At 34.1% G+C, this 13,668-nt stretch overlaps 1 protein-coding gene and 1 long non-coding RNA gene across 3 annotated transcripts in view; one reads left to right on the forward strand and one right to left on the reverse strand.

Moving 5' to 3' along the window:
- LOC129230065 (uncharacterized) overlaps positions 1-8,797 on the forward strand; it is a 57,776-nt gene extending 48,979 nt beyond the window's left edge. The window contains exon 3 of the long non-coding RNA XR_008581147.1: positions 8,621-8,797. This is a non-coding gene — a long non-coding RNA (uncharacterized LOC129230065). The remainder of the gene's footprint in view (positions 1-8,620) is intronic.
- LOC129230064 (UPF0489 protein C5orf22 homolog) overlaps positions 1-13,668 on the reverse strand; it is a 739,515-nt gene that overhangs the window by 259,637 nt on the left and 466,210 nt on the right. The gene's annotated exons all lie outside the window — the stretch shown is intronic.

Consider the following 13,668-nt stretch of genomic DNA (forward strand, 5'->3'; position numbering starts at 1 on the left):
CGCGCTACATGCACACCAAGCCAGAAATCGATGGAATGAAAACAGATCACAAATTTGTTACACAAAGATGATTTTACCCGACATTTTAGTTCTTAAGAAATATTTAGACAGTTGTTAGAAAGTATAGCCTGCAGTAGCTCTAATACACGCATCGCAACAAAGGCGCAGCGACTGATGAAAGTTTTTCAAGAGTCTCGTAATTGCAACAGAGTGATTGCAACGCATGTATTACAGATGCCGGCCGTAAGTTTCATCAATCACCTTAAAACTCTCTTAAGTCGTTGTGTAAAATTGTCTTTTTTGTAATAAATTTGTGACCTGTTTTGCATTCATTAGTTTCTGGCTTTGCGTGCATGTAGCGCGTCAGCGTTGAGTTTGTGGCCATATGTTTCTTATGATTCTTCCTTCTTATCCTCCTCTCTAACACCTTTTAAAAATTTGCCCAAGAGTTTAAACTCACCCTGCATACATGTATATCATATGCTAGTATGTAAGTGTCAGCTCGAGTACGTACGTGTATATACGTCGTGTCTACCTGAGTATATAAGTGTTCGTATATGTACGAGTATAAGCGGGTACATACGTGTATAGTCGAATGTATATCTGTATAGATAAAAAATACTACGATATACCCAAATACGTGTTTATTGGTGCATTTATGTGAATACGTATATATACGTGCCTACACGAGTATATGCGTATGCATGCGCATATACTCATAAATTTAACCTTGTTTACTGTAAAAACAATACATATTAAGTGAAATTAATATTTAATTTATACCTGCCTTATATTTAAAGATTAAGTGATTTTAAAAGAACAATATTCGTTAAGCCTAATATTATGACCACTTTACCCCATCTCATTAAAATAGTTCTAAAAAATTATTCAAAATAGATTCAGCTAACTGCTAATGAGTATGAGTTCTTGAGACATGTAGGAAGCTTCCTGCGCAGTCAATCTGTTCATAATTCTAACAAACAAAATTTCATAAGGAAGTTAAAAAAGGTGTTTACATTTTTAAAAAATCCTTAATTATTCAAAAGATTTTTTTTTACCAAATAAAATTTTGCCAGTTGTAAAATTTTGTATTCAAAATGTAGTTTCTACCTGCACTACTCTAAAATAAAATTTTCACATTCATTCGAACATTTATTTCTAAGGTATAGCCATTTATTTGAATTATGACCACTTTACCCCATTGACCACTTTCCCCCACCAGACCCTATATTTTCGCCGAACGCCACTGCATAAAGGCGCTCAAAAGACATTTGCACAACGGCGTTGATCAGGCTTGGCGCGGACCTGAGTAAAGCTCTTTGATCTTGGTTATGCGCAAATGATTAAGACAAAAGTTCAAGCAATGACAATTCTTGAAATATGTATATGAATCTTCAAACGAGAAGACTCACATTTTTTCCCATTATAAGATGCAGTAATTTACACAGATTCTTTAAACAAAATAACTTCTACACTCAAACGGTGTACTTATATTAAAACAGCATTGAAAAATATATCACCTAAATAATTTCAAAAACTTATCGAGGAACTCGAAAAAAGAAAAAAAAAATGCGTTTTCTTTTTAGAACGGATGTCACCTTCGAGTCACATAGATACAAGACCAACACAAAAAACGACAAAGAATGAATGGTCATTAGTAGGGATCCAGTTTATTGCCTGGCGAGGCCTGTGGCGAGGCAGAGGGGAAAACCGGAGAAGCAGCCAAAGACCCTGGGGGAGAAGAGAAAGTGGTCCCTCAAAGTGGGGTGTGGGGGGGAAATGGGTGTGGTCTGGTGGAAGGCGTGTTTTTCGCAGTTTTTCTCAATTTTTCGAAAATAAGGTTTTACTCCGTGGAGAATATCAATAGAACAAATTGTCTCAGAAACAAACTCAAAATATGTTTTTAAAGAGAAATGTTCAATCTCTTGCGCTCCTTTTTCCGTTTTTCCATATCATTTTTCAAACGTGTGAAAATAGTCGTTTAAAGTTTTAAAATGTTATTAAAAAAATTTCAAAATAACTACAGAAAAAATAAAAAAGAGCATCTCTAGTTCTAAGTCATAGCCATCGTTTAAAACAAACCGCATGAAAATATTCCAGTAATTTCTCGTGTTATGCTTTGTATAGGTAGCAGATTTTCCCGTAGAGAAAGCATTAGTGTCGAAAACCAAGATGGACGGTATAGAAGAGCCTTAAGCATAAAACTCTACGAACTGCGAACTCCACTGTCCATCAACGAACTCCTGGGTGGTGGCGTTTGTGCCATACACACAGATATGCCTGCACAATAACACGCGTACATACACATACAGACACACCCGTCTACATACAAACACACACCACGCCTGTACGCACACACACACGAAAACTCACAAACGCCTATACATACACGTCTACACACACACACACACCAGGGTTGGCTGGATTGGACCCAATGGGATTTTTTGAAAAAACCCTTTTAAAAAAACCCATTATTTAGCCCACTTTTGGGTTTTTTTTAAATTTTCTGAGAAATTAAAAAAATAATTAATTAATATAAATACTGTTATAATTTAAACTTCTTTTTTATTTGGTCTTCACCACAGACAATGGACATAAAAAATGAAATTTGAGCTTTAACGGCATTAAAAAATACTTTAAAGATTTTAAATGAATATATTTAACTTCTTTCTTTAACTGGTCAATAAATAACTCAAGTTATCTTGACTAAGTCCTGGCACATGTGATTTTCTCAATATTTGTAGATTGTACAGAATAAACTACTCTAGCTAAAAGGCTTTCATGTGAATTATATTCTGCAAACCAACACCTCACAAATCTCGAATAAAGAAGGTATATTTTTTAGAAATTAATAGGTTTACAAACGGTCGGACAGAAAACAGAATAGGATATACGGTATTTTCATTATCTTACGAAAAAGTTTAATATTTCTTACTCTGTACACAGAAATAGAAAAACAGGTATTATAACATTTAAAGAAATGTCTTGATTAAGCTGGAATTCAGTAAACACGGGAAAACAAAATGAAGTACTACTTGATTTAAACTACTTGAGGTTCTGCAGTAGTTTTGCATAACAAAATGAAATACAATAAAGTAAAATACAAAAAAAAAAAAAAAAAATGTAATTAAAAACGAACAATTGGTTTTATTACTCGAGAAGTAACTTTGCCTTAACTGTGGTAATCATGGAAAATAAAAAATCTGAAATGTCACCATTCTTGGGTTTCATCGTCTTTTATACTTTTCTTCAGAAAACGCTGAATTTTAACTAGTTTTCCAGCTTTTTTTACCCCAAGACAATGTTTGCCCTTTGTCTGTATACTTACGCTACAATATGCTACATGTACTCTACATTTTCCCTAAAAAGAGACAAAAAACCCCACATTTCTTTTAAAAAACCCAGCTTTAGTTGGGTTTTTTGGGTTTTATTTAAAAACCCCAAAAAACCCTGGGTCCATGGGCTTTAAAAAAAACCGGGTTTTTGCCAACCCTGACACACACACACACGCCTACTTACAGACTCCTACACACACATACACACGCGCCTACTCACAAACGCCTACACACACACACACACACACGCCTACACACATGTCTTCACACACCCACACACGCGATTGCGAAAAACATTATTTGGATTCAAGATGTCAAAAATTAAATTTTTTATTTTTTAAAAGATTTTTTTGGTTATTAGCATAACCCTAATGGTAATCATTCATGAAAATAAGTTTACGATTTGCAGTTTCAATGATCTTTGTGAATTTACCTTTTCATAGAAATAACAACATCCATCGTCTAAATATCCAACTACACTATGAATAGTATTGTGAAAGAAATTTATCTGCAATTGTTATGATTCTTTTTTTTTTTTTTCGTGTGTGTGTAACGCAACGCTCGTGTGGTTCTTTGTGGTCGCAGCCGAGCAACCTGTGTGGTTTTCCTGGGGTTAATAGCGTTTTAAGAGTTAATGCGGGTCACTTGTAATTATTCAAGAACCGCCAAGTTGAAGAAATAAAAAATAAGCAGACATAATGTGGCTTTCAATTTCGTTATTTTTTCTTTCTTTCTTCTTTGACTGATTGTTTTTTCGAGAAGCTGATTGTTAAAAATATCTCAGTGGAAAGTGGCCTTTGGTTGTTCGCGAAAAAGATTGAAGACTTTGCGACATAGTTTGTGCAGGTATTTTTCTGTTATTGAATCCAAATTCGTTTCCAAATATTTTTCTGAACTCCATCAATTTTGATTTTTTTTCTTTTATTTAACTCTATAGGAATATTTTGGCGATATTTTTAATGCTAATTTTTTTGCAGTATCTCATTATGCAAATAATTTGGAAAATACAAGGAAACTAATAGCATTTTTTAAAAAAATACTAAACACTTTTCTTAATGCACTCAAAAGGACAAAATAATTTTCCTGGGACAGAATGAACAACGTAAGTATTCCTGCAGTTTTCAATTATTCCAAGAAAATGAACACAACAAACGAAGAAAAGTGCGGTTCAAGTCATTTCAAACCAAACTTTTCCTTAAAAATATGCATGTTTCAACACTCAAATTTATGTCTAAAAGCTGGATAATGATAAAAAAAAAATTCTCTACCTAACTTGAGCCGCACTTTTCTTCGTTTGTGGTGTCATTTTCTCGGAATAACTGAAAACTACAGGAAAACGTAAACTGTCCATAAAAGTCCTACTTCAGAAAAGTTACTTTCTCCATTTGAGTGCATCCATCAAGATTTTTTTTTTACTTTTTTTTTTCATATAAATGCTTCATACTAAAAAAAAAACTATATACGTGCCTAAAACTTTAAGCAATTGGCACTGAAAATTAATCCTTGTTCCTCTCTAGAATTTATTTGTGTGCTAATTAAACTGAAGCCATTTAAATATTAAAGGTTTTCCAAACTAGTTTATGTTTCACAACATACAAGTTACTCGTGATAAAGTTATTAGGTCTCTTTACTTGTCCCCGTTATCTATCATCTGCATAGATTAGGATAAATATTCTACGAGAGCAATGATAGTGAATACATTTCACGCTTGCTCCAGAGAAGCCTTCATTCAAAATTTTCATTATGATTGCTATTAATATTACTGTTCCAAGGCAACGAATTTTTGTAACAATTGGTTGTATTTAATCATTTAATGGGGAAATTGCATGAAATTTACTGTTTTTCATCCTCATCAAAATAGTAATTTATTTCAGAAGTTAAAAAAAAAAAATTAGCGTTAAATTGTACCTTAAGATTAGCAAATCATTTAGTGAAATCACGAAGTCTCTAAATTGTCTAGTTGCTGAGAAATAAGCAAAAGTAGGCCTCAGAATTTCTGTGACTAACATACCATTCCAAGTGTATGAAAAGTGCTTAAATTGATAGAAATGTATTCCATCGCAACTTAATTGCTATTAAGTTTTAGTAAGGAGCAGTACTTAAGTAACTTTTTAGTAGTTACGGTTATTTAAAGGGGACTCCCTCCCCTTTTAGCCTATTTTCTTATAAAAAAAAATGCGGGAGGGGGGAGGGGGTAATAAAACAGAGTGTGTGTAGTGTGTGTATTACGTAATATTTTTAAACCTTCATATTTTTGTACTACACTTTAACTGTTGTTATTGAAGTATGCATTACATATTCTTTGCATTTATTTATCTTTCTGCTGTGTAATTACTTACTACGTATCTACTCAGTTATTGACATGTTCATTGTTCACGTTATCATTTCATGTGTTAACATTAAAATTTAACGAAATGCATAACTTTTTTTTACTGATGGATTTTTTTCTTTTTTTTGTTTATGTGTGTAATTTTCGGTAAAAATTCTAGTGCGTATGTGTTAGAGTTATGTAAGGTCAGTTGGGGTAAGTGCGATCTTGGGGCAAGTGCGGCTTAGGTTAATAATCAGAAACCGGGAATATCTGCAAGGCTGCTTGCCATCTGGGTAGCTTGGTAAACGTTATTACTTTGCACTGCGTGCGTTAGATCGCGCTACTTGAATGGTAACTCTACTCCCTCCCTCGTTTCCTAACTTTTATCATTCCCACTACAGTGCCATGTTGTTATGGTTCGAGAAAACATCGTTTCTTTTGTTGTTGTTCTCACTTTTTCGTGCTTCCAAAACGTAAGTACAACTATTTCATATCTGCTTTTCGTATTTTTGAAGCTGAGATTTATTATTTTTTACTTTCAAATCAATTAATTTTAGGGCTGCACTTGCCCCAGAAAATTATACGACTGGGAAAGTGCGGCCCGAAAAAAAGGGGCAAGTGCAGCCTCGCATTTTTTGGGGCTGCACTTTCCCATTAATCTGGCAATGTTATTTTATGACAGATATAATTTGTTCGCAACGATTTAATGAAGCAATGTAACTAATTTGTAATTCTTCCGAAATTATTCGAGGAGGAAGAAAGTGACGATAATGAAAATATGAGTTTAAGGGAAGATTTACATGATGAAATGACAGTCGAAGAAATGATTGCCACAGAGCAAAAACAGCAAGAAGATATCATTCAGTGGGGAAGGCATCCGCAACGGAGAGAAAGGTAGGCGACTGGGTTCTTGTTAGATTTTCTACAAAAAAGATGACTAAACATTTTGTAGGACAAATTACTAATATAAATGATGATAATTTCCCTGAAGTTAAAATTTTAAAGTTAAAAGCGGCTGGAAATTATAGCACTGTGTTTAATTATCCTTCAAGAGACGACGTTAGCGAGATCCAAGACGACAACATTGCATCAATCCTTCCAAATCCCTCTTCAGATCGTAGAGGAAATTTGATATTCCTAGTAACGTTTTCAGAATATAATATAAATTAAATTGTTAATTACTATACTTATTTATTGTTAATTACTATACTAAGTATACTTATACAAAAAAATATGTTCAAGTTCGCCAAAGACATGTTACCTTTTGTCAGTTGTATAGTTACCTTTTGTATTATTAAGTTAATATTTTATAAGTTCGTTGATATTCCAGTTTTAAAGATTATTCCTTGGTATGCAAGTTTTGTTTTTGTTTTTTTTTTAAGCTTATTAGCATAATAAAAGTTATCTTTCATGTTCCTTTTTTAATTTAAAATAAAAACTTCATAATTTTGTTTAATAATCCATTGTTCCTTGAACGTTCTTCATTTTACATTGACAGGTTTCATTAGGAAAAATGTAATAACTTCCCAATGAATAGGTGAAAATTAAAATAAAAAAATCGTTTTTAATCAGGAAGAAATACTCTATTGATTGCACTTGCCCCTTATTTTCTCAAACGGTTTTTAAAAAAAATTCGGATAGGTGATGCTCTTGCCCCACTTTTATTGAGAAAGTGCGGCCCTAGAGCACAATAGTTTAAAATGTTTTTTTTTTTTTTTTTCAACTTTTTTACCTGCAGTGATTTTAACAGGCTCATGTCTCGGAAAACACACTAAAACAGGTAACATACGAAATAAAAATTAAAAAATTTGTATTAAGTCTTATAATGTCTAGGCTTTAATAAAGTCAAACTGTACAATTTAAGGGCTGCACTTCCCCCAACTCACCTTACTTGTAAACAATGACGAGTGTATATATGTATGTATTGTGTACATAAATACTCACAAAAAGGGGCGGATCTAGCCCCTTGTTTTGGAAGGGGTTGTTAGCAGAAGGAAAGGATGTCAAAGGGAAATTTTCAGGCTCAAAACCGGGTTTTGGGGCATATTTTTCGAAATATAAGTTTAAAAAATGAAGCTTTTAGGCAATATTTTGTCACGTGGGGGGAGGGGGGCATGACCACATGCCATCAGCCATCCTTGTGTATCTGCGCCTGACCCAGCCACATTTGTAATAAGAAATTCTTTCGTGCTGCATGCAGCGGTGTAGCGAATGTTTGGATGGAACCCAAACCCCCAGAACCTTCGATTTCAACGCAGTTTTGCCAATCCTAACAAGTAACTTGTGCTCATATGAGGCAGGGGTGCCCACAGAAGGGGATTATGGCGCAAGTTGCGCCATCAAAATTGAAGGGGGGAGGATTTTTTTAGTTTTTAAAATTTTTTTTTTGAATTTATTGATTTATTTTTAATTGAAGTTATTTATTTTATTTTATTTTATTCTGTTTATATTTCATTTTATTTATTTATTTAATTTGTATGTGTGTGTGTGTGTTTGTCATTGGCGTATTACAGAACTTTTTTAATAATATAATGATGATAATAATGATTAAAAATAAGTAAATAAACAAATAAAAAAAAAAATATATAAATTAACATATTAAAAAAATATCTATATATATAAAAGGGAACTAGAAAATAAAAAAGGGGGGAAAGTGGGTTGAGAAAAATTTGGGAGAGGGCGGATTTGCGCTAATGAACTTGGGGGGGGGGGGGATGGGTACCCCTGTCATATGAGCACCGCCATGACCCCCTTCCCCTAAGTTAAGTTTTGGCTGCGCTGAAGGCTATATATTTAAATATTTATGTTTATGCTTTGAGAAAATGACAGTTCTTTCCAGCCCCAAGTAGTAATTTCCACAGCTGAAAAATTACTAGTTAGTGGTGGAAGCACTAGAGTTCGAAAACCAAAATTTTCTCGCTGTCACTGATTAGAGAGTGCCACATGTTCTAAGATCTCTCTTTCTCTCTTGCAGGCCAGATGGTTCCAATCCCATCCCAGAACCCTCTCCTCCGCCGGTGAAGAGGTCAGGCAGAGGTTGAGAAATCGTTGACACTCGTGGGGACCCAAAGGGGACAGCGAGGGGCCCTGCTCGGGAATCTCGGGGTCGCCCCCTACACAGACCCCTCACTGACGGAGTTCCTTCCGAGTTGACAAGGTAATATAAATGTTCCAACTCTACAGCTATTTCGAACTGAATTGTGGAGGCGATTTGATTATTCCAAGTGTGCGGAGGTGCAGTCAGTTAAATACTATACATTTACGTGTCACAATGCTAGGTGTAGCTAAGTGACAATTAATTTTGTTCCTAAAAAACAAGACATTTTACAATTTCGGGCAACTGCATGTGTCTCAAACAAAAATGTCACTTATTTTTTAGTTTGCTTCTTGCAGAAAAGAACAGAAATAAATATTTCAAAAAGAAAAAAAAAAGTAGCATTATATTTCCTAATGAATAAATCTACTTGAGCACATTTAGTGCTCAATTTAATTCATAACAAAATCCTTGGCATGTTTTCACATATTTTTATTTTACAATGAACATTGTTTTTAGAACTGCGATTTGCCACTGTGCTTTTTAGCCACTTCACTTTTTATTCATATGTGTGACAATACCAGTTTCTATCCGTATATTAATGCCTGGGAAACTAAAAATTAATTAAATAACTATGCAAAGTGTAAATTCGATACATTTTCTGGAGCTCTTTAAAAATTGCTGTAGTAAAGTTTAACAAAAGATGCCGCAATGTTATACAAATTTTGTAGCAATCTTCGACAAATTCGTCATGAGTTTTTGATAGATTTTTGTAGCTATGTGTGACAAGTTCTGTATCGATTCTTGATACATTTCCTGGAACTCATAAACAATTGCTTTTCTATTATTTGACGAAATTTGTAGTAATGTTTCATAAATTAGCAATCTCTGATAAGTCTGTGGCAATTTTAGACAAATTTTGAGGCTATATTTCATTAATTCTGTAGCTTTCTTTTGCAAATTTTCCAGATAAATTTCATTAATTCTGTTGCGATCTTTGATGAATTCAAGTAGTCATTGGAAAATAAACATCAATATATTTGACCAACCCTGCGTCAGTCTCTTGAATTTAGAGGCAAAGTGTGATAAAAAATTTAGCAATATTTGAAAAATTATTTTAACGTCTTACACTGATACTACTGTTACAATAGCAATCCTCCGCAAATTTTGTGGCTATCTTTGACAATTCTTTGTGACAAAAACTTGATTTATTAATGCTTCAAACATTCTTTTACTACCTTGGACAACTGTTATTTTGCACAAATTTTGTGGCAATCTTTTGACAGTTCTTTGCGGCTAAAATTGATAATTGCTCATGTGCTGTGGCAACCTTTGATAAATTACACATCAATATTTGACAACCCCTGCATTATTCTTATAGGCAAATTTTACAGCAATGTTTGATAACTGATTTGTTAATGTTTCAAACATTCTTTTACTATCTTGGACTACTGTGATAGCATCCTGCACAACTTTTGCGGCAATCTTTGACAACTCTTTGTGGTAAAAATTTACAATTGCTCGTGTGCTATTGCAACCTTTGATAAAATCCACATCAATATCTGACAACTCCTGCATTATTCTTAAGTGAATTTTACCTCAATGTTTGATATGATTCAAACATTCTTTTACCGCTTAGAGACAGCTGCAATAGCAATCTAGCACAACTTTTGTGGCAATCTTTGGCAGTTCAAGCGGCAAAAGTTGACAAATGCTGTAGCAATCTCAGAAACATGATTTAGAAATATTTAGAAAATCATTTACCGATATTTTTAACAAAAAATCTGCCTTAATCATTGCCATCTTTTGTAGATATCAGTTTTTAATTAATGACGTCGCAATATTTATCAAATTCTACAACAGACTGAATCTAACTTGGTTGAAATGCAAACGTGGAACAATTGAAAATTTCATCCAGGTCTGTTCGCAGTACAGTAGCGCACTTAATTCACGAGCTCCTATGCAGTTTTCTTGCAATTAGATGTATGAATTCTCGAGCATTGCAAATTAACAATATGCACTAACTTTTAATCTCGGCTTACTAGTTCTAATTTCATTCTTTGAAAGTTGAAAAGGTATTATGAATTTCATGAATTAATTTTTGTTGAAAATAAAGAAAAGGACTTTTCTTTAACAAAATATCTTTAAATTTCGCACCTTCATATTGACATCTCGTTGTCAAGGTTGCCCATCCCCTCTAAGAACAAGAGCATAGGCAGCTTAGGGTGGTTCAAAAATACATGTAAAAACAAAAAGTTTCTCCTGGATAACAGAACACCCCTCAACACTTTTGTGGATATTAATATACTGGAAGAATTTTAGCTTCCTACTTTAACTGAAAGAGGGTGCTCAATCTCCTCCCCCAGACTTTATAAGTATGGGGAGGGGGGTTCAAAAATACATTGAACTGAAAAAACAATGCTATATATTATAATATACTCGAATAATATGCATATACATTGCAACAAAATAATTATTTACAAAATTACAGCTGATGGGAAAATTAAATGTTTCTAAATTTGTGACATGTTTTATGCTACGGCTAATGTTAAATTGAAGGGTCACTGAGCACAGTCTTAAAATTTGAGTAAGAAGCTAAAACTTTTACAGCAAAAAAATTAGTATATGTCTAAAAAAAAATTATGGTGTGTCTTGGACTCTATCTGAAAAAAAGCTTTTTTGAACCACTCTAAGGCGGTTGGTGCACGAAACAAGTAAGGGGTCAAAAGAAGTGTAGGGATTAAGACGCGTGGCCCCTGAGGCTGTTTTTTTTTTTTTTTTTTTTTTTTTGTAAAATTGGGCTACATTACTTACTGGCTTTTATTTTTTCTAATTTAAAAACTTCTAAAAACCTGGAAAATGACATCGAAAATCGGGACGGATGTCCACCGTAGACTTTCGTCTTCTATTTTAAAGTTCTGCTCATTTGAAATAAGATGATAAAAGTTTATACATTTGGAATTTTCAGTTTTTATTTTCGTGAACAAATCAGTCCACTCAATAAAAAATAATTTTTTAATCGATCATTGATTTTTTCACTCTGAAAAGTGCGGAGGTAACGCCTCTTTACTTTTTAAAGTGAGGGGCAGTGGCAGATTGGTTGAAAAAATCGGCCCTGGCATTAGGACATGTAGCGGCCCCATAGCTCTTATAGATATAAAATTTTACTTAACGATTGGGATATCACTTAAATATGAGGAAATTATTCTTAACAACTAAATATGTTTTATTTAAACGAAATTTTACAGATAGGAACACTTCTGCGCTTTAATGATGAACAAATTGATACAGTATTTGCTAAACCTTATTTTGGGGGAAAATTGTGATTGTAATTGTCCATTTAAGTATTTTTATAATGGTCGGAACTTGAGTGATTGAATATTTCCGTAATGATAACACTGCTTGGCTAGTATGTCTTTTTCTGCAGTCATAACAAGTAACTTAATTGCCCTGTTTTATGAAACTGATCTAGCGATGTTCACAGGTGAAAGACTAGGGCCGTCTTAGAACGTGATAGGTCCCTCGACACAAACATACATTACTGGGGCCTGTCATAAACATTCCCTTTTTTATACTGCCATACCCTAACGAACCGAGACTCGATACGAGGTCAAAAACCTGGTGGGAGGGGTCGGGTACAAGTTTGGAACCCCCCCCCCCTTTTTTTTCAAACGCATGTATCAATACAAAGAGAGGGAGAGTGGAATTAGCTTTCTGACTTCTGGGAGCCATTAAAGTATTAGCAATATAAACTTAATGGAAAGATTAACATTGAGTCTGAAATAGGGCGGTCCAGGGGGCATCTCCTCCGGAAAAGTTTCGAAATTGTAGTCTTAAAAACTCAATTTCAGACAATATTTGGTGATGTTAGGTGAGCATAGGCTCAGGGTTTCTCCTGCTGCAATTTTTCGGAAGTGGAAATCCAAAAACTGAATTTTAAATTATCTTCGAGTATATGCTATAAAGAGCGGTTCCGGGGGCTCTCCTTTGAAAATTAAAAAAAAATATTAGCTCTGAAAACGCAGTTTTAGAAGATCTTTGGTGGTTTTAAGTCGAGATAGATTCCAAGGCCATCCACCAGAAAATTTTCAAATTGAAGTTGCTGACCTTCAATGATGTTAGAAAAAGGCGTTTTCAGGAGGCTCACCCCGGAAAATTTTCGAAATTGATGCACTAAAAACGAGATTTAAAACGTTCTTCATTGATGATGCCGAGAGAGAGGAGGGGACGGAGCACTTTCCAGAAAACTTTTGATACTGTTAATTTAAAAACAAAGTTTTAGACCATCTTTGGGAATGTTAAAAAAAAGGAGTGGTTCGAGTGCTTTCGTCCAGCAAATTTTCGAAACTGGAATTCCATGTTATGGCGGGAGTGGATTCGGCTGTTCTCTTATGAAGTTATTCAAAATTGACGCCCAAAAATTTAATTTTACACTATCTTCGATGATATTAAGAGGGGGGGGGGATTCTGGGGACCACCGGAATTCTTTCGACATTGGTTTTTTATCAACCTATTTTCTTTTTAAACTTAAGGGCCCGAAACCGTGAGTTTGTACAGCGTACATAATACTTTGTTTTTGTCAAAAAATGTCTGAAACTCACATTTCGGCGGCCTTTGGCCTTTGATTTGATAATGTTTGTATAGTCTTTCATGCTCCTCAATGGTATTTTAAAAATGCATTTTTAAAAAATATTTTAACGTAAAAAAATATTTTGTCACTTTTATTCCAATTGTTATAAACAGGGTCGCCGAGAGCAAAAGGAAAAAAAAGATATAGGTCATTTTTTTTCACAGGCCCCCTTCTACACCTTTCACCATTAGGATATTTTACCCTCTGCACGAGTTCGATTCCGAGCCGGGCCCCTATTCTCCAACTAAGCTGACATGACCTCACGTCGGCCCTTGTTGAAAGTTGCATTTTAAGGCAATTGTGAATTGTCATCTCTATATAGTATAAAATGAAATCTCCAAAAAGCGTCTGTGTGTTT

Source organism: Uloborus diversus, chromosome 9, assembly GCF_026930045.1.
Source record: "Uloborus diversus isolate 005 chromosome 9, Udiv.v.3.1, whole genome shotgun sequence".
NCBI lineage: Eukaryota > Metazoa > Arthropoda > Arachnida > Araneae > Uloboridae > Uloborus > Uloborus diversus.